The 23,267-nt window shown below is 36.7% G+C and overlaps 1 protein-coding gene and 1 pseudogene across 1 annotated transcript in view; one reads left to right on the forward strand and one right to left on the reverse strand.

The window, feature by feature from the left end:
- The window catches only part of LOC126786825 (scarecrow-like protein 14), a 51,718-nt gene that overhangs the window by 13,789 nt on the left and 14,662 nt on the right, over positions 1-23,267 (forward strand). The gene's annotated exons all lie outside the window — the stretch shown is intronic.
- Positions 1,865-20,830, reverse strand: LOC126786830 (scarecrow-like protein 30; annotated as a pseudogene).

The raw sequence follows: 23,267 nt of genomic DNA on the forward strand, positions 1-23,267 counted from the left end.
CTTACATGATTAGATGATCCCCTAAGACTCTAATTGTATTGGTGTCTAAAAAATATGTAATTGGTCAAATTAGAATGCATGATAGGTTCGAACTTGTAATTATGTGGTATAATGGTAAATTTGGTTTAAGTTTGTTAAAGAGAAGTCGATCATGTAAATAGTAATTCAGGTTTTATTTTAGTAGTTAATATTCAATCTCAAACCCCACATTATTTGTTAACACTAAAAGTTTAGAGTTCCCTTCAATTCCCCGGACTTACTGATCACTGCTTATTCTATAGTAACGATAATGTTTTACAGGATTTATTATAGACGTTTTAATTAACGCTCTATCATACGGTGATTTTGGAAATTATGCTCAGGTTGGCTTGGTTTTATTCTTAGAAAGGTGAGAATCCTAACATTGGTGCAGGATCTCCAGATCACGAGCTCGACACGGAGGGTGCGACGTGGGAATTGGAAGATTACGTACGGGTATTGAAGCTCATATTGATTGGAGAGCATAATCCCCAGGTGGAGGCCGTGGAGCAGAGCATAATCAAACCCAATACAAGGAGAAAAATGATATCATGCATGATAATTGTTATTGCCATCTTTCAAATTTTGTTTCCAATATGGTGATATGTATGTTATCGATTATATATGTATAGGTGATGATTGAGGGAATGATTTGATAGAGTTATGAGTTGTTGTGTTACTGAACTATTTCTTTGATTTCACTTCTCTAGCAGTTTCAACGCTTTTATTCAAGGACAAACATCAGTTCGTGAGCAACAAAAAAACAAAATAAATGATCCACACGCGCATAGAGTGTATAAAAAAGCTAATATTATTTATGCCTTTGTATAATTTAGGGTTGGGCATAAACCAATTGTAAATGGATAAATCGACCGAACCGAACTGAATATATGATTTGGCGACCGAATCAATTTCAAATGGATTAGATAATGAATTCAAGAAGTCGAAAACCAAAATCAAATGGTTCGAAAATGGTTTCATAGGTAAAACCGACCGTTTATAAACTGAACCGACCGAATTAATTTTTATGTATTAAAAATAATAATAAATTCATTATAAGTTAATAAATATATTGTATGCACATAAAATAACAAGAATTAAGTTTGGAACAGTGGTTCCTTGCCATTCTCTACACCTAAGAGGTAGGGGTTTTGACTCCCACCTCATGCAAATTTTAAATTTTTTGCAATTGGGTCCAATTATCAGCCTATTTACAATGAATTCGGTTAAAACCATAACCCAACCCAACCCGATTCAAAATTCGGTCAAACCGAAATTTTCGGCCCAACTCATTCAAATACGGTTTCGACTTTTGTTTTAGCCCAACCGATGGGTCGGTTTCGAAAATAGTTTGGACCAAAAACCGACCTAAACCGACTTTGCCCAGCCCTAGTATAATTGTTCAAACTCTATTTATTCTGTTCTTTTGGTATACCGTATACTTTGTGTACTGTTAATTTCATTGAAAATATAAATTTGTCACATAAACCAAGTTTGGGGGATGGTATGAAACAAGGATAGTTTGGGACTTTGGGTGTGTTCAGAGGATGAAGGCAGAATGCTAGTTGTAGATTTGTATATCTTTTCTAGCTTTGCCTACACACTGTTGCTGCTATTTGTTATTCTTTCTGCAAGTGTGATGAGACTCTTGTCACCTCATATTGCCACGAAAGATTACATAGAGAATGATTAAAAGCAAATAATACAGTACACACCATCCTTCCCCTGGTTAAAAGAGTACTGAAAAAGAATTCAAGAACAGAAGAGACCAAAATCTTAACTAGTTGTCAATTAAGTCTTTTTCCTATGACAAAAGGCACAGTAATTCAGCATAAAATTCTAAAACTTAGGCAGCTTTCCAAATTGAAAGGACCGTGATGATCCCTCCTTTCCATCCTTGCAGCATCCAATGCCCATATTTATCCACTCTAAAACTCTCATGATAACCCATCAACTTCGACAACTTCTTCGCTTATGCCATCAGTTCCTGGTCCAATGAGAGCTGCTTCAACCCAGCCCTTACATTCCCACTTCTTGTAAGTCTCAGGGTTTTCGAACCGTTCTACACCCTCGCATGCTATGATGTTCATTATGTCTTTACCATGAAAATCTCTCTCCAACACCATCCGAAGCTAATGGAACAGATGAGAGTCTCAGTCAAAGCAACTTTATTATCTCAGCTAGGAAGCCTCATACAGAGAGGACGTCTCCTATATCTCAACTACTGCCTATATCTTAACCACTGTAACTGTTTTGTAGGATAAGATTGTATCTGTAGATTTATCAAATGTGTAACAGATCTTTATCTCTTTGTAACAAACCACATAATGATCAATATATAAACCAAGGTCAGATACACAATTAGTATCTTGACTAAACCAAATACTCTCTTCCTCTGTGTTCGTTTATGGTATCAAGAGCCTAAACGTCCTACGACAATTTATTTTCTGCCAACAAATATGGCCACTAAACCCTCCCCCACCTCTGCTACCATGAACTCCACCGCCGCTGCTCAATCCTGTGCCTCTGCAACCTCCACCATATCTTCTATTCTCTATCCTCAGCGCTTCTCTTTTGATTTAATTCCCAATATTTCTAACTACCTCTCGATCAAACTTGATCGGAATAATTATCCCCTCTGGCTTGCTCAAATTCAACCTTTGTTGAACAGTGACCATTTAATGGGACATGTTGATGGGTCTTCCTCTTGTCCTCCCACTTTTCTTCGTGATAAAGTTGGTGAATTAACTACCAACATCAACCCCGCATATGAGCTTTGAGTTGCTCAAGATCAAATGGTCATTGGTTGGATCAACAACTCTCTTACCCCATCAGTCTTAGCCGTTGTTGTGCGATTCACTAATTCCTTCTTTACTTGGACCTCTCTTGCTAAGCGTTTTGCTTCGAAATCCCAAAACAGGCTCCTACAACTCCGGGGCGAGCTTATACACACCATGTGTGGCACTTTGTTGATTGCCAACTATCTGGACAAAATTAATTCTCTTGCTGACAACCTTGCTCTTGCAAGCAGTCTTATGTCTAATGATGATTTGGTGTCGATTATAATGAACAATGTTGGCCCTGCTTATGAACACACTGAATTCAGCTCAAGCTCGAGATACACCGATCACTTATGAAGCTCTTTTGCTTTCAGCTGAGCAGCGCATGCAGGACCAGCAACACCAAATCCTCGAGTTGAACTCTGTTACCACAGCATTTCAGGCTACTCACATATCTCCTTGAGGTCGTGGTCGTGGTCGTTCGACTTCTTCTCGAGGCTTATCTCCAAGTTTTGGACGCGGTTTCAATCCTGCACGAGGCCGAGGCTCCTCTTTCCTTGGTCCTCATCCATCCACGACCATGTTTTCTGACAGCTCTACATCCTCTCGACTTATATGTCAAATCTGTGCTAAGCCAGGACATATTGCTCTAGATAGTTACAATAGGCTTAACATTGCTTATGAAGACAGAGGTCCATCAAAAAAAATTAGTGCTATGGCTGCATCCACATTCACCCCGGCTGCCTACACCTAGTTGCTCGATACTGGAGCCAATTCTCATGTTACTGCTGACTTGGGGAACCTACAACATCCCACCCCCTACAATGGTAATGACCAAATGAATATTATAGGTACAACAACTCTTCCTATTTCTCATATCGGTTCAAGTTACATCAATCTTAATAATCATACTTTCACACTCAATGATATTATTCTTTGTCCCTCTGCCTCCACAAATTTATTATCTATTCATCGCTTAACCTCTGACAAATCATTGTTATCTATTGATCTATCCTGATTTCTTTGTGATTAAGGACATTCAGACGGGGAGGATCCTCTATAGAGGACAATGTGAGAATGGTCTGTACCCTCTGCGTTTTCATCAACAACATAACTTTGATTCTCCCAGGCATTTTGCTTTTGTAGGCGCACGAGTATCAGTATCAGTTTGGCTTCTCAGCTAGGGCATACCTCTTTTAAAACTCTTTTCAAGATTCTTGCAAATAACGCCGTGCCTGTGTCTGGCAGTAGTTCTGTTAGGTTTTGTCATTCTTGTCCACTAGGAAAAATCATCAAGTTACCTTTTGTATTGTCTCATTCTATTTCCAGTAAATCTCTTGATTTAATTCACTTGGATGTTTGGTTGTGTTCAACTCCTTCAGTTCAAGGTTTTCGGTATTATGTTTTATTTGTTGATGACTATTCCCGCCATACTTGGATTTTTCCAATGCAATATAAACATGACGTTTTTAACCTCTTCGTTCAATTTAAGACGTATGTTGAAAAACAATTCTCTGGCACTATAAATTAGTTTTAATCTGACGAAGGTGGGGAGTATAAATCGAATGCATTTAAGAAATATTTTCAAACTCATGGCATTCACCATCGCTTTTCTTATCCTAAGCATCCTAAGCAGAATGGCCTCGTTGAAAAAAAAAACATTGCCACATTGTCGATACAGGCCATACTCTACTTGCTCATGCTCATATGCCCTCCATTACTGGACTGAAGCCTTTCTTGCTGCTGTATATATTATTAATCATCTTCCTTCTCTAGTCATCAAAAATTCCACTCCTTATGAGAAATTATTCCTTAAGTCTCCTGATTACACTTTCTTACGTACATTTGGATGTGCATGTTATCCTTATCTCCGCCCATATAACCACTCTAAGCTTGAACTTTGATCCAAACAGTGTATTTTTCTTAAGTTACTCATTGAATCATGTTGGTTACAGATGCTTGGACTTATCTACGGGACACATATACTTATCTCGTCATGTTCTCTTCACCGAGGAAACTTTCTCATTCCAACAGACCATTCTCTCCTCTCCCACAGGTATGTCCTCTGCTACTTCAAATGACTTACAATTTTTTTCTCTTACAACACCTCTCATATCTACGTCCCTACCATCACCACCTACTCCTCCACATCCTAACTCACCCAGTCCTCCACCCACTATACAACCTCCTTTATCCATAATCGAACCTACACACAATCCATCCTCCTCTTCTCCCTCTTTGAATGTTGTAGGGACTTCAACTCAGGTATGTGCTTCCACTAATCAACACACTATGGTCACCAGACTTAAACCTGGCATTCGGAAACCTAATCCGAAATATGTATTACATGTTGAACTAATCCATAATGTCACATAACCTACTTCATATACAAAAGCAGTGAAAGATGCATGTTGGCGCCAAGCTATGCCACAAGAGTACACTGCTCTCTAACAGAATGAAACATGGGAGCTTGCTCCTTACAAACCTGGAATGAATGTATTACCCAACAAATGGATATACAAGATCAATAAGACAGCCAATGGTGCAGTGCAAGGCTACAAAGCGAGACTTGTTGCAAATGGTTTTCATCAACAAGAGGGTGTGGATTTACATGAGACCTTTAGTCCAGTGATTAAACATTGTACTATTCGGTTGATCATGGCATTAACAGTCAGTAACAAGTGGCATGTCAAACAACTGGATGTTCACAATGTCTTTCTTCATGGTCATCTCCAAGATGAAGTGTACATGAGACAATCAACTGGGTACATTGATCCATCTTTTCCTAAACATGTTTGTAAATTAAAACGCTTACTCTATAGACTTAAACAAGCTCCTCAAGCGTGGTTCCAGCGTTTTGCAGATTACTTGGCCGGTTTAGGATTTCTGGAATCTCTCTCAGACTACTCCATGTTTACATATGCACAAGTTGGTATTTTTCTTGTTTTGTTAACATATGTTGACGACATATTGATTACAGGCAATAGCTCCACTCATCTTTCTCAGCTTATACTTGACCTTTGGAAGGAATTTTCAATGAAAGATCTTGGTGCAATACATAATTTTTTGGGGATAGAAGCTACATATGAAGGTTGAGCCTTGTATTTAACGCAAAAGAAATATATTGTTGATCTACTCAGCAAAACCAAGATGATGGATGCCCGACCTTGTTCCACACTTGCCTCTACTGGTCAAAAACTCAGTCTCTGATCCAACTAAATATCGGACTGTAGTAGGAGCTCTTCAATACTTACTCTTACTCGTCCTGACATTTCATACTCAGTGAACCAAGTCTGCACGTTCATGCATTCTCCCACAATGCTCCATTGGTCTGTTGTCAAACGTATTTTATGTTATTTGAAGTTCTCCATCAATCATGGTTTGAAATATCAACCTGGTTCCTTGTTCCTCAGAGCATACTCTGATGCTAATTATACCGGCGACCTTGATAATCGCCAATCTACATGATGTTATTGCATTTATTTGGGACCCAATCTCAGCTACTGCCTATATCTTAGCCATTGTAACTACTTGGTAGGATAAGATTGTATCTGTAGATTTATCAAATGTGTAACAGATCTTTATCTCTTTGTAACAAACCACATAATGATCAATATATAAACCAAGGTCAGATACACAATTGGTATCTTGACTCAGCCAAATACTCTCTTCCTCTGTGTTCATTTAGAAGCTTCTCATCATGAGGAATGGTTGTTTCAAATATATCAAAGATGGCACAGTAGTGCAGCAGTGCCTCTTTGAACCGTGTGGCAAAGAAGGGTGTATTGTGTGTCCCATTGACAATCCCATGAATGAAAAGGTACGGATTTATGTTCTTGATCAACTTCAAGACAACATCTCTCGGGGAGTTCTCCATCACTGTCTCATCATGTACGTGCCTTAACCGATGCAGACAGTTCACCACTACCAACTCATTTCGGTCGATTTTCAAATCCTCACATAGGATAGTTTCCCATTTTTGAGCAATTACATTGTACTCAAATGTACATTGAACTTTGCACAATACCTTGCTAGGCGACGCCCTGTCTCTTCAACCTTTTCTGTAGGTCACATACCAGGTTGTAGAAGCTCAATTCCTGTGATATGCAACTTAGGCGGTCCGTTAGGTCTATTCGACAGATGTTGAATAAGGCAGGGCCATTGGAAACCATAAGAAATACCAAAATCAATAATGTGAACCCGGGTCTCATTTTTTGCTAGCTTCATGATAGTTCTGTTAGCAAGGAATTGTGATATTGTCTTGAAAGGGCATGAAGTAGTATATACCTCATAAGCTCGTAGAATTTCACCAGCTGATGTCGGCCTACTGAAGAGGGGCGAAAATGAGGGGGTTACACCAATAAGGCGCCCCTCTCGAAAACAAATCGTTTTGCGCACATTGATTTACCATTATGGCCAAATCTATTCTTTTCTCATTCTTACTATGCTGCTTAGAACAATTTGTTTTCGACCCTTTTGACTGCTTGATTTGCTTCGACAGCTTGGTTTCCTCCCTTTTGGTAGAGGAATGAGGCGTACAAGACTCCCACTCCTGATGATAATCACCTTGACAGAGTAACACCTTATCGAATACTTTTTGAGGCTCTGAGTCATCAGTAGAAACAACTGGCTTCTTGCAGCTTCTTTCTTTTTGACAGGGCCGTCCAATGTAAATTGAGGCCGAAACTTTAAAATGTCTTAATTAATTATTATTATTATAAGATAAATTCTAATTGTACCTATAAGGCTATGTTTTAACAATTGAATGATAGAAGTTGAGGTTCTTAACGTTCAAGTTGCAGTTTGGTAAATGTAAGATAAAACATTAAAATAAGACTCCAGTATAAAGTTTGTTTGAGATAACTAAAAGGCCTACCTTATAATCTTCCAATCTATCAGTGCAAATAATTTTCATTTAATTTTCCTACCTTTTCATATAAATGAATATAAGTAATGAACATTTATAGAAAAATGGAGGCCTCCTCCAAGTTGAGACCTAAGTTTTTTGCCTTGTTGCCTTGGCCTTAGGCCGGCCATGCTTCTTGATAATGTTCATCCTCTCTTTGACGGTTCTTCTTTCCCTTTAATCCATTTGTTTGGTATCTCTCCTCGTCATTGATATCAGCATTCTCAATTGTAAGGAACTTGTTTGCTTCCCCAGCCTGTCCAAAATTCCCAAGACTTTGCACCTTAAATGAGAATCTGAAGTATCTGAAAAGGACTCGACAAGAGAAGATTGCTGCAACGTAGAATTAAGGGCATCATCTGAGTATTCAAAGTTTTGATATGGCAGTTTGTTGGGTGAAGGAGGATCCTTCGGATTAAGGACATCATAGAAGATCCAAACTGTCCTGCAACATGGAGTTCTTTCCTTCCAGGTCTTCATCAAGAAGAACAGCACTTATGTACTTAAGCATTGGATTATGGAAATAACATATATCAGAAGTTTCTTTTTCGGAACTCGGGTGATAGAGCGTTCTAAGACATCTATAATAAACCCTGTAAAATGTCATCGTTAGTATAGAATAAGCAGAAATCGTTTAGTCCGGGAAATTGAAGGAAACTCTAAACGTTTAGTGTTAACAAATAATGGGGGGTTTGAGATTGATTATTAACTAATAAAATAAAACATAAATACTATTTACATGATCCACTTCTCTTTACCAAACTAAATCAAATTCATCAATGCACCACATAATTACAATTTTGGTTCTATCATGCATTCTAATTTATCTCATTACATACTTTTAGACACCAATATAATTAGAGCCTTAAGGGAACATCTAATCATGCAAGATTTTTATTGACGTTTACGTTGACTTAGAACCTCACCTAAATTGCATGCAATTAAGTTTAACAATACTTAGGGTAGAAATCAAACAAAATTACATTTATGTACCAAATCTTTGTTAGATACATGCTTCACAGTGGCGTCACTCACCATGGGGCACATGTAAATTTACATAATTTCTCACTTTAATTAACACAAACCGAACCTACTTAGGGCATGATTCCATTTGTGTCAATATTGATGATGAGGATAACACTCAAATGCAATCTTAGGGACTGCATTCAAGCACTAAATTCGTATGTACATATCTGAAAATTATCTGAGAGCAAGTAAAGAAGAGTATAACACAACAATAGAAATACAAACTTCAATAATTATCAGAACATAGATTCGGCATAGTCTCAAAAACATATCAAATACAATTTGAAAATTTTGAAACAAATACATAACCAATATTTCCACATAAACAACAACTTATAATCTTCATAGACAAAGAATTGTAGATTAACAGAAATAGACGAAGCAATGGAGATGAGTTGCGAGAATCACACGTTGTAGGAACCTTAGAGGTTCGGCTGCAATAAGTGAAACTCAGTGGAGATGATGATGGTTTTGGGGTGGACGGCTTGGCTGATTTGTGAGGGAAGTTTATGGTGGTGTTTTGGTAGAGTTTCAACTCTTGAATGCTAAGGAGAAATGATCATTTTTCTGTGTAAATGATGTGCTATTTATAGAAGAGTTTTGACTCCTTGATTATTATAGCTTGTACTATTTCTCCTCAATTTATGGGTTGTCTCATTCTTTTTTTCTTGCATTATCTCTTTGTGTTTACTTAATCCCTCTTTTATCTCTTGTTTTTTTTTTCTCTTTTTTCACTTATTTTTGTCATTAGTGGGTGCAATCTCCTTTGATCAATTCCTTCTTTTTCTCCTTTAAATTGGTTGTCTTCTTCTTTCTCTCTTCCTTTTTTTTTCTCTTTTTCTTTCATTTATTTTTGTCATTGGTGGGTGCAATCTCCTTTGATCAATTCATTCTGTTTCTCCTTTAATTTGGTTGTCTCCTTCTTTCTTTATTTTCCTCTTTTGCTTTGACTTTTCCTCTATTTTTTTTTCATTCTAGCTACACAATCTCATCTTTAAAATCTGAAAATAATAAAAGACAATATATTCATATAAACTTGTTCTAATCTAGACAAATATTGTCTAAAAAAACATATGTGATAGAAAACCTCAATTAGATTAGGAAAGTTTCCATTTCACAACAGGGAACTTTCTCAATCAAGTTATTAGAATAGGAAAGTACGGTTAGGGAAGTTACAGAATAAGAGTTTCAATTCAAGTAGGACTTTCCCAAATGGTACGTTTCCTAGTTTAAAAAGGATTCCTAATGCAAGTAGGATTCTCAATATATCGCCAATGCAACAGAAACGTCGAAGGATGAGGAGTCCTAACCCAACTAGGTTTTCTAGTCTAACAAGGATTCTAAACCATTTCTGCGTTTTCAATTCGTTTAAGCACAAAAATGCCATCAATGTCACCGAAGACTCCTACTACGACTCAATGACTCGAAATTACAATAATAAGGGCTAAGCAAAGTACAAATGAAGATAAAAACATGTTAAGAACGTCGCACAAAGTGCTCCTATCAACTACCCCACACTTGACTTTTGCTAGTCCCTTAACAAAACAAAATAAGAACTCTATAAAAATACTATTGTCCCTAAATAATTGTCTCAGAATCTCATAACGCATAGTTTTCAAGTTTAAGCATTTGAATGTAAGAACATAAATTCCAAGCTTCATAAACATGCTTCATGGTATGAATAAGTCAGAAACAAGATAATAAACACTTAACATGTTTAGTCAATCCAATCCTACTCACAAGGTATACTCTCTTCTTTTCACTCAGATTCATAGTTATAATTCACACATAAGTATATGCAAGAGAATAGATAGTAAGACAACAAAGAACTTGCATATTTCATCAAATGAAAGCACTTTGTGAATATCTTTTGGAAAACCTCATTTAACAACTAAGTGCACAAATGGACCAAAACCATATACTCAACTCTTGTGATTATATCTACAGACCAAGATTTGCTCATTTTAAGAATCATTATGATCATTATACAATGTTTGTGTTTAGGCTTTAGCTAAAGGCATGGAATATCAAGGAATCACAAAGGTCATCATATAGACTTAGCAGAGTAAACATCACCCTTATGATAGCAAACACCATCAAGGGCTAAATATTAACAAGTTGGGCTGAATCATCATTTTATACACAAAGTGAAAATGGACAAAGGTCAAATGAATATTTTTAGACCTTCAATTACAACTAAACTTCAAATCACAAACAGAAGACAATATAAATTTTTTTTTCAATCTCATTTTTTATTTTATTTCCTTCATTGTTTTCGTCACTTTGCTTAAAAGCTTTTGATCTTTTTCATATGTCTTATACCCCACACTTATTTCATACATCATCACAACATCATCTCAAAAAACGTTCTGAAAAGTCTATAGGACAAGGTAGAAGTTACTATGCTAAGCATGGAGATAATATAGGTAATGAAGAAAACGCTCAATGTAGGGTCAAATGGGGTTCAACTAAAAGGTCTCAAACTAGATACATATAGGGACACATGGTTGTCTGGCTAAAGTGGCGGTATTCCTAGAAATGATCCATAAATCCCTTTCAAAGTCAGAACATTTTATGACTTGAAAGTTTCAACAATTATAAAAGCGAGTTATAGTAAATTCTAGAGTGCATTTAAAGTTATGACACATAGTCATTAAATATGTAAAGAATAATGAGTTTCAAAAACAACCATGAAATTTCTTATTATATCTCATGAAGAAAGTACATATAGACTAAAAAACTCACAGGTTGTTATGGACTAAAACTAACCAAACATGTATGTCATATCATAATCAATCCATAACTCACATATTCATACAAAATCCACATTATCAATGAAACTCGCAATTTAATTCTTATGGAATGCAAAACCATCATCTATGCATTTAGATACATAATCATCCTAGACATTATGGGCATCCTAAGACTCAATAAAGCAATACATTTTTTTTCTTTTTTATTCATTATTCATTATTCATTATTCATTTTTTTTAACAATGATCTTGCAACCCCTACCCCACACTTGGAAAATTACGTTGTCCTCAATATAAGCTCAAAACTAAAAACATAATTCACAAGCATATAATAAGATCAAAATCCAAACATATACAATTCAACCATAAAAGTAGAGGGATTATAAAATTCAAACTCCCGTAAACGACTCCTCCACAGATACGGTGGAAATGGGTTACCTCCCATGCATCATTTGAATTTTATAGTCTCTCAACCTAGACTCTTCACATGCTCACTCGCCCTTTGACGCATCTCTCAAACTTGTTTCCTCATACGTGCGCTCCTCAAAATGTTTATAGTAGGGCTTAAATCGATGCCCATTCACCTCGAATGCATTCCTTGTTTTATCACTTTGTATCTCAACTGCACCATAAGTAAACACATTAGTAACAACAAATGGACCAACCCAACTTAAACGAAGTTTCCCTAGAAACAACATAAGTCTCGAATGGAATAACAAAACTTTCTGGCACACTTGAAACTTCTTTCCTCTTATCATTTTGTTATGGTAGGCTCGGGTTTTCTCCTTATACATCCATGAAGCGTCATAAGCCTCATTCATAATCTCCTCAAGCTCATTCAGCTGCAATTTTCGATGTAGATCTGCTTCATCCAAGCTCATATTGAACTTCTTCACCGCCTACCAAGTCCGATGCTCTAACTCCACTGGAAGGTGACATGTCTTCTTATAAGTTAATTTGAAGGGTGACATCCCAATTGGCATCTTGTACGCTGTCATGTAGGCCCACAATGCATCATCTAAGCGATCACTTCAATTCTTCCTTGTCGGACCTACAGTTTTCTCTAGAATTTCTTTAATCTCTCTGTTGAACACTTCTGCCATTCCATTTGTCTGAGGGTGGTAAGGTGTCGAAACTTTGTGGGTCACTCCATACTTCTTGTGCGATGCGTTTATTTTTCGGTTGCAGAAATGAGAACCTCTATCGCTAATCAGAACACGTGGACTCCAAACCTACAAAAGATGTTAGTTCTCAAGAAACTTGTAACCACTTTAGAATCATTAGTCCTGGTGGCTTTTGCCTCCACCCACTTTGACACATAATCAACAGCCAATGAGATATACAAGAAACCGCTAGATGAAGGAAATTGACCCATAAAATCAATACCCCAAACATCAAAAATTTCAACAGTGATAATAGGAGAAATGGGCATTTGATCCCTCGGACCAATCTTTCCGGTCTTTTGACACCTATCACAAGAAATACAAAATAAGTTTGCATCCTTGAAGATAGTAGACCAATAAAATCTACACTCCAAAACCTTCATGGCTGTTCTCCGAGGTCCAAAGTGACCTCCACACGCCTCATTAGGACAAAAAGTAAGGATTGACCTATGCTCATTTTCTGGGACACATCTCCTAATATCTTGATCACTACATTGTTTCCATAAATACGGTTCATCTAATGTAATGTCTAGCCATTTTCTTCAACTTAGCCTTATTTACATGCGAAAGTGTAATAGGAAAAGTCTTAGTAACTAAATAATTAACAATGTCTGCATACCAAGGCACACTTACCTCTATCCCAAAGAGCTGCTCATCTGGAAAAGTCTCTCGTTGTGGCTGCCTTTCCTTATCTCGCACAATCTTGCTTAAATGATTAGCCACCACATTCTCACTTCCCTTCTAGTCTCGGATCTCTAGGTCAAATTCTTGAATCAATAGTATCAATCGGATCACCATAGGTTTAGCATCCTTCTTAGTCACCAAATATTTCAAGGTTGCATGATCGAAATTTTTCTAAAGCAAAAATTACAGCCAATAGCTCTTTTTTCGTAGTTGAGTAATTTATCTGGGCTTCATTAAAAGTTCGAGAATCATAGTAAATCACTACATGTTTCTTTTCTTTTCTTTGACCCAAAATTGCCCCAACAGCCCAACTGCAAAATCTGAAGCGTCACACATTAACTCGAAAGGCAGGCTCCAATTTGGAGTACAAATAATGGGTGCACTCGTCAATACTCTTTTAATCTCACAAATGTTTGCTCACATGTACCATCCTAAAGAAATGGCACATCATTCTGCAATAGGGTACACATAGGCCTAGCCACTATGGAAAAGTCCTTGATGAACCTCCTGTGAAATCCTGCATGACCAAGAAAAGAACGAACCTCCCTCACAGTTGTGGGAGAGGGTAAGTGATGCACAATATCAACCTTAGCCTTGTCTACCTCTATACCCTTAGAGGATATAATATGTCCTAAAACTATCCTTTGATGGACCATGAAATGGTATTTTTTCCAATTAAACACAAGGTTAGTTTCTACACACTTTTTCAAGATTACCTCTAAGTTCTCTAAACATGCATCAAAGTCTTTTCCATAAACGCTAAAATCATCCATAAAGACTTCAATGATATTTTCGATAAAGTCAGAGAAAATCGCAAGCATACAATGCTGAAATGTACCTTGTGCGTTGCACAACCCAAAACGCATGCGTCGATAGGCAAAAGTGTTAAATGGACATGTAAACGTTGTCTTCTCCTGATCCTCCAGGTGAATGTATATTTGGTTGTACCCACTGTACCCATTCAAAAAATAATAAAACTCGTGCTCATCCAATCTCTCTAGCATTTGGTCCTTGAATGGTAATAACATGTGATCCTTACGTGTTGAGGCATTCAGCTTTCTGTAATCGAGACACATCCTATGACCAATCACAACCTCTGGGGTATTATCTCTTTCGCCTCATTCTTCACAACAGTGACCCCACTCTTCTTTGGCATGACTTGCACTGGTCCACCGACTATCTAAGATAGGGTATATTATTCCACAATCGAGCAGTTTGATCACCTCATCTTTCACAATTTCATCATTGGTGGGTGCAATCTCCTTTGAGCATCAGTGTTGGCTTTGCGTCATCCTCCAATAGTATCTGATGAACACATGCAGTAGGGCTGATTCCCTTGATATCTGTTAAAGTCCAACCAATGGCGGGTTTGTTCCTCCTCAACACATCTATCAAACTCGCTTCATGTTGCTCACTCAGCGTTGATGACACAATAACTGGTAAAGTATTATCTTTTCCTAAGTACATATATTTCAAATGATCTGGAAGCTCCTTCAAATCTAACTTTGGAGCATGTACCACATATGGTAACAATTTGTTAGTGGAAATAGGAATTGACAAGAAAGAATGGTACATTTTGTATGATCGAGCCTCAAGCTCATCCACTACTTCAACGGTTTTGGACTCAAAATTAGCCCACTTCTCTCTTGGGATACGGTCCCCATGCTTGTCAAATCGTGCCCCAAACTCCATATCTAATTGCTATGCCTCCAAAGTTTCTAATAAAACCTGTGCAATAGAATCAACAACATCAACAAGACAGCAAGGTTTTAAATCAGAAACCGGGAAACTTCATTGCTTCAAAAATGTTGAAAAAGCTAATAACGGCTCCATCAAATTCCATTGTAAGACATCCATTTATAACATTAATGCAAGTCCTTGCAGTCTTCATGAATGGCCTCCTTAAAAGCTATGGCGTTGTTTCCAAGGGCGAGACCTCCATGTCTAGCACATAAAAATCGGCAGGGAAGATTAGGTGACTGACCTGCACAAGAACATCCTCAACATACCCCTTAGAGTACTTGTTAGACCTATCTGCCAATTGAATAATCACATTATCATTCTTAATGGGTCCTAATCCTAGTGCTTGATAAACGTTAAAAGGCATAACATTTATCGAAGCACCTAGATCAAACATGACATTTTCAAAGAATGTGCTACCAATTTTTGCATAGGACAGAAAAACTTCCCAGGTATTTCATCTTAGTGGGTAGTTTCCTCTGGATAACAGTTGAAAATGTCGTATTCATCTTTACTACCTTCTCCTCCCTAGTCTGTTTCCGTGAAGTGCAAAGCTCTTTTAAGAATTTGACATACTTTGGGATTTGCTTGATGCACTCCAACAATGGAAGGTTAATTTGTACCTTCCTAAAAACTTCCAACACTTCCTCATCAAATTTGTCCTTCTTACGTTTAGTAAACCTAGAAGGAAAATGTACACACGAAATAGGATTAATCTTAACTAAATCACTTGAGTTAGAACTTGTACCTTTTGGTGCCTCTTAGAACGGCACACTTTTCTTCGTAGAGGTCGCTGGATCTTTCTCCAAGTTCTTCTTTATCACAATCTCATCATCTTCATCATCAAGATGGGCCGTTTGGGCCTTCTTTAGAACTCTAGGCTGATCCACTAGGTCGAGCCCACTCCTTGTTATGATGGCTTGGGCTTTCTTGTTCCTTGGGTTGGGTATAACTCCACTTGGTAGCTTTTCTTGTTCAGAGAAACGGCTCATGAAATCAACTATTTGGCCCATATGCGTCTTCAACTCCGCAATGTCCTTGCTATTTGCTTGTTGGCCAACTACCAAAGTTTGAGTAACGGTGTTTAACTGACTCCACTTGGTAGCTTTTCTTGTTCAGAGAAACGGCTCATGAAATCAACTATTTGGCCCATATGCGTCTTCAACTCCGCAATGTCCTTGCTATTTGCTTGTTGGCCAACTACCAAAGTTTGAGTAACGGTGTTTAACTGACTCTGCCCAACCGCCAAAGACTTCAACATTTCATCATAATTGGGGGAACTTGTCACGTTTAGAGGTGAGACATTAAGATTGGGAGCTTGCAGTCTTGCAAACAAACCATATGGGTGAGGCCCTATTGCATAGCATTCTATTGTGGCCTAAGCACATTGTCATTGTTGGACCATCGAAAATTTGGATGATCACGTAAACCAGGGTCGTAAGTATTGGAGAACGGATTGTACCTCTGACCTCCCTGATAACCAAGGACATTCACTTCCTCATATCCTCTACCAGAAGTAACTTGGGAACACTGATCAGTGGGGAGCCCCTCCATACAAATGTCGCAAACTTGTGCTCCAGTTGTTCTCATAAACTCACTCATCATCTTGGAAAGCTTGTCAACCTTGTCCTCTAGAGCAGAATCTGTACTCGAATTTTTCTCATATACTTGTCTTGTGGAACTAGCAGATGTTCCAAATTGCTAATTGTTCATGGCTCTTTTCAACAATAGATCATTTGCTACCACATTACTCTTATCTAGAAATGATCCACCTGCTGCTGAATCTAGAAACTCTCTCTCCATTTATAGCAATCCTTCATATAAATACTGAAGCAACATACCTTCTCTAATCCCATGGGATGGGCAAGATGTTATAAGAGATTTGAACCTCTCATAGTAATTGTAGAATGACTCATCTTACCCTTGCTTGATTCATGTTATTGCTTCCTGATGTGTGTCACCCTTGATGAGGGAAAATAATCCATGAAGTAATACGACCAGCAAGTACTTCAAACAACCACTTTTGAGCTCGATCCTCTAATGAATATGGAAACGCTCTCATCTTCACTATCTGAATATCAGCTCCTCTGGGGCACATTGTCTCACAATTGAACTAAAACAATGTAAGATGTTGATTGGGGTCATCTCTTGAGAGTCCATAGAACTTAGGAAAATGATGTAGGAACCCATTCTTCAACAAAAAATCACTCGTCTCGCCCTCATCTGGAACAAGGTACGCTATGTTAGAGGGTGATGTCCCCCCAACTGCTTCTTCTACTTGGCCATTCTACTCTCTGATCGATGCCATTTCTGATTCTAGAACTAGGTTTTCCTCCATTAGGCTTTGAACTGTGGGCTCTGAATCAGGTAAATCGAAATTCAATTGGCCCAAAGGACACAGGCTTGTCAATAATTCTAACTCTGGATCCGCAAAGAATAATGAGTTAAGCCCACACTACAACTTGATGAAGTTAGAAATGGTGAAATTGATCTAAAGTCTCTTCCTTTGTGAAATGAACAATCTGAGTTGATGGAAACGTTATCTCCCTCTCCTTGTAGTTGAATTCTCTTCAGGAGTTCACTCACTAAACTTAGACATGAAAAGATTAAGTCTTAGCAACTTTACATAGTATGAAATACAAATATGAGTAAATAAAGACTTTATTTCTTCATTTCTCTTTCTTTGTTTTTCTTTCTTTTTTTTGTTATAGAAATGTAGGACTAACACTATGTCTAATTGATTTTATTCACATAATCCTAAAATTTAAGGTACGTGGAGTAGAGGAGCTAACTGTACAATAGACTGAGACAGCCCCAGGTAGGGTCTTGCTTTTATCTGATATACCTTCAATTTTTAGGGTATCATTTTCTTTTGAAACTATATATACTTATTTATACAAAGTTATTTTCTAATTTATAAAGCAAGGTGCACGTGCGGCCTAAGTATGTCGTATAGATACAAACTCATTCATTTGTTTTAAAAGGCTGGATAACTAGATTCAGATATAATCGCAAGGCATGACTCATTTGTTGGACACCACATAGGCTACACCCTCGAAATGATGTTTCCACTGTCAACTACATCACTGAGATGTATGTCAGTCTATGGGCCTCTGAGATCCAATTTTATAAACTTTAAACGAGTGTAATGAAAATAGCATGCCCTTTACTAAGCTCGAAATAAATGTGTATTAGACTACTCACAAAGTGTTAATAAAAGTTGTCATCAACCTCAAGCGACCTTAGCAAGATACAAATGGAGGGCTAATGCTAATATTAACAAAATGAACTTTACCTATTATGTTTTCTTTAAAACTTACAATAAACTAACAATAAATAAATATTTAACTTCCTAAAAATTTAATAAAGTGTAATAAGTATTCCTATACGCATACTACTACAAAACGTAATAAATAATACATACACAAAGAATAAAACAAACAACAAATTTTTTTTCTACAATTTATAAGTTTTTTTATACATTTTTACACTTTACAAAAAGAAAACAAATAAAGTAAATTTTTTTACAGAATGTTACTGTTCACAATTACCGAATTATTGTTCCCCGTACTGTTCACAGGAATTTATTTTTACAAATATACAATTATACAAATCACAATATAGTACAAAATTAACACTTCAAATAATTGAGTATTTCTCAATTCACCGGCAGCGGCGCCAAAATTGATAGTGTTCTAAGGCATCTATAATAAACCCTGTAAAATATCATCGTTATAATAAAATAAGCAGGGATCGTTCAGTCCGGAGAATTGAAGGGAACTCTAAACTTTTAGTGTTAACAAATAATATGGGTTTTGAGATTGATTATTAACTACTAAACTAAAACATAAATAACTATTTACATGATCGATTTCTCTTTACCAAACTAAACCAAATTCATCAATGCACCACATAATTACAAGTTTGGTTCTATAATGCATTCTAATTCATCTGATTACATACTTTTAGATACCATTACAATTAGAGCCTTAGGGGAACATATAATCGTGCTAGATTTCTATTTACTTAGGGCCTCAATTACATTGCATGCAATCAAGTTTAACAACACTTAGGGTAGAAATCAAACAAAATTACATTTAAGCACCAAATCTTTGTTGGAGACATGCTTCACGGTGGCATCACTAACCATGGGATATATGTAAATTTATAGAATTTCCCACTTTAATATACACAAACCGAACTTACTTAGTGCATGATTCGATTTGTGTCAATATGGATGATGAAGATAACACTCAGATACAATCTTAGGGATTGCATTCAAGTACTAAATTTGTATGCATATATCTAAAAGTATATGAGAACAAGTAAAAGAAAAGTATAACACAACAATAGAAATACAAACTTCAATAATTATAAGAACATAGATTCGGCATAATCTCAAAAACATATCAAATACAATCTGAAGATTTTGAAACAAATACAAAACTAATATTTCCAAATATACAACAAACTACAATCTTCATAGACAAAGAATTGTAGATTAACACAAATAAACGAAGTCATGGCGATGACTTGCGAGAATCACACATTGTAGGAACCTTAGAGGTACGGCTGCAATAGGTGAAACTCGGTGGAGATGATAATGGTTTTGAGGTGGACGGCTTGGCTAATTTGTGAGGGAAGTTTATGGTGGTGTTTTGATAGAGTTTCAACTCTTAAATGCTAAGGAGAAGTGATTATTTTTCTGTGTGAATGATGTGCTATTTATAGAAGAGTTTTGGCACCTTGATTATTATAGCTTGAACTTTTTCTCCTCAATTTATGAGTTATCTCATTCTTTCTATCTTGCATTATCTTTTTTTTTTTACTTAATCCCTCCTTTATCTCTTCCTTTTTTTCTCTTTTTCTTTCACTTATTTTTGTCATTAGTGGGTGCAATCTCTTTTGATCAATTACGTCTTTTTCTCTTTTAATTTAGTTGTCTCCTTCTTTCTTTATTTTTCTCTTTTGCTTTGACTTTTCCTCTATTTTTTTTCATTCTAGCTACACAATCTCATCTTTAAAATCTAAAAAAAAAAGAACAAGAATAAAGACAAGATAATTCATATAAACTTATCATAATCTAGACAAATATTATCTTAAAAAAACATATGTGATAGATAAGCTCAATTAGATTAGGAAAGTTTCAATTTCACAACAAGGAACTTTCTCAATTAAATTATTAGAATATGAAAGTACGATTAGGGAAGTTACGGAATAAGAGTTTCAATTCAAGTAAGACTATCCCAAATAGTACGTTTCCTAGTCTAAAAAAGATTCTTAATGCAAGTATGATTCTCAATATATCGCCAATGCAACAGAAACGTCGAAGGATGAAGACTCCTAACCCAATTAGGTTTTCTAGTCCAACAAGGATTCTAGACCATTTCTGCGTTTTCAACTCGTTTAAGCACAAAAATGCCATCAATGTCACCGAAGACTCCTAATACGACTCAATGACTCGAAATTACAATAATAAGGGCTAATTAAAGTACAAATGGAGGTAAAAACATGTTAAAAACTCAAAGACATACCTGAATCACTGGGAAGGGAAAGTGTTTTGCTGGATTCAAGATGTGTTTGAAACCCAGTGTCAAGATTTGGATTGGAAGTGAGTGAATATAAGATGTGACCGAAGTTGAATCTTTCTAAGGTATGCATGGACGGAATCTATCCAAGAAAACCTGCTCAGATTTCAAAAAACCCAAGTGCAGTACCAGATTTTGGAAAAGATGACCAAGAAGCACAGTGAAGTGAATATTGGGAAGAAGATCTAGGCTATGGACACAGGAATATGAATATTACAGGTTATGGACACATGCATGTATATATTTTCCCAGAAAATGTAAGCTTTTTTCAGAACTAATTTCCATAGCAATGATCCTTCTGGGAAGGTCATGAACTTCTACTAGTCAAAAGCCGCCTTCGAATAATTGCATACAACATTATGGACACCAGAGATATACTGATCCGACTTTTGTGTCAGTCTTGAATATAATTTCTGATGTTGATAGCACTCCCTGCTCATGTTAATAATATCCTCGGATCAGTCTTCTCAAAATTCAAGCAGCTGTTGAACATTTTGCATGTGACAGTGTACAATTGATGATGTCAATGTTTGGCTAAGGGCAGTTTGTGCCTTCCAGGTTACGCAATTCAAGAAGAGCAGCTAACCTTGACTTCGATACTTTGAACATGACAGGTCCTCATGTTGAATTGTGGCCAACAATTTCAGACATGTTTTCTTAAACTTGTTACAACCGTTAAATACCAAACGACATGAGCTTAATCTGGCGACACTTGGTTAGCTGGTTTCATTATATGCTACATGAAGCTAGAAGCTGTTTGAACTTGCAAATGGCTTGCCGTGTTGATAGGCCCAAAACTCATTATCGCTACTTTGATTGGGCCTTGCAATGTTCAGGCCCAGAACTCGGTGAAAAATCATTCTATGATCTTCTCAATCCAAAGTATCGCCTTTCATTTGACCAGCGTCCCATTTCTGCGTACTCATGATGATTCCAGAGTTGTCATCTAAGTAGCACGGACACGGACACGAGTGTCCGTATTAGACACGATTTGATACGTAGACACGGCATATAGAAATTTTTTTGGACACGGACACGTGGTATACACGTTAATTAAATATTATTTTTAATATATATATTTATTAAAAAAATATTTTATAAATTTGAAAGTATTTAGAATTGTAGATGTATATATATGTCAAAGTGCGCATTAAAATGATAAAAACATAACTTGTTAGAATGACTAAAGACTTGATAAGTACCTTGGATAACCAAAGTTCGAATCCCACCACAAGCATTCTTATTTTTATCACGAGTTTTTCTCCTAATATATATTAAAGTGTGCATAAATATAACAAAAACTGAATATGTTGGAATGGTTGAGGAGTTGTTGAGTGCCTTGGATGACCAAGGTTCGATTCCCACCATAAGCACTTTCACTTTTATTATGAGTTGGTGCGTGTCCGCGTGTCCGATTTGGACACTCGCGTGTCCGGGCCGTGTCCAAAGTCAGTTCGCGTGTCCAAATGCGGACACTCGTGTCCGGCACGTATTGGGGCGTGTCCGACGTGTCCGTGTGCGTGTTCGACAATGTGGTAGTGCCATTGGTTGTCATTACGGAGTAATGGCATGTCCGTGCAACCTAGGTTGTCATAGTAGTGCCATCGGCTCTATTACTCCTTTTACTCCTAAGACATCCAACTCATGTCCAATCTTCCTTTGCAGAGTCTACATCAGATACCGTTTCGTTCCATGTTCACTTGGATTCAGGGATTAAGCGGGGAAGTAATCAGAAATGTTGTGTTCAATCTGCCAATTGCTAGATTATTGTTCAAATAATGCTCACCAATATGTCATCCACCATATTCTTCTCACTATGAACATGCATTATGGAGTAAGACTCAAAAAATTCCTTAAGAACAGTGGCAGATCCGGAAATAATTTTCAGCTAAGGCAAAGAAAAATTTTCTTGTCACTTGAAAATAGGATCCAACTCATTAATTGAAAAAATTAGAGTATAACTTTTCAATCAGTAACGAGACGATAACAAAAATATACAATCAATTCAACGAACTCAAGAAAAGTTTAGTAATCAACAATTGCTATAATAACAATTTAGAATTTATTGTTTACATGTTTAAATTATAAAAATATTCAATAAATTCAATCAAATTTTTTGACAAAGCATCTCAGGAAAACTAATTTACATTAAGATTAAACACTCAAATAACCAACGCTTAAAAACAATTAAATTTTAGACATATGAATAAATTTATTGAATCAAGAACTTACTTCAGAAAATTCAACAAAAATCATTGTGTACGCCTGTTTGGAGGAGATGGGAGAACCTTTTTCAACTTTGGAAGAACCCTTTTCAACTTAGTTTTGGGGTCTGGCTCTTTGGAAATCAAGACATAGAGAAACCTTGTTAGACTATTGGTCTATTAGACTTGATTGATATTGATTTGAGGAGTTGACGAGTCATGCGGACAACTTGCATCTCGACGTCGTTATATGGCTCAATTAACAAGAAGCACGACATTTGTTTTGGGTTGCAGAAAGGAAAAAAAAACTGTTTTTGCAAGTCGTCTTCTTTTTCTAACATTCACCGGATTTTGCCCTTTTTACATGGCTTTTTTCAAGAAAAACTCTGCACTCTAAGCCTAGAG

Source organism: Argentina anserina, chromosome 3, assembly GCF_933775445.1.
Source record: "Argentina anserina chromosome 3, drPotAnse1.1, whole genome shotgun sequence".
NCBI classification, from domain to species: Eukaryota; Viridiplantae; Streptophyta; class Magnoliopsida; order Rosales; family Rosaceae; genus Argentina; species Argentina anserina.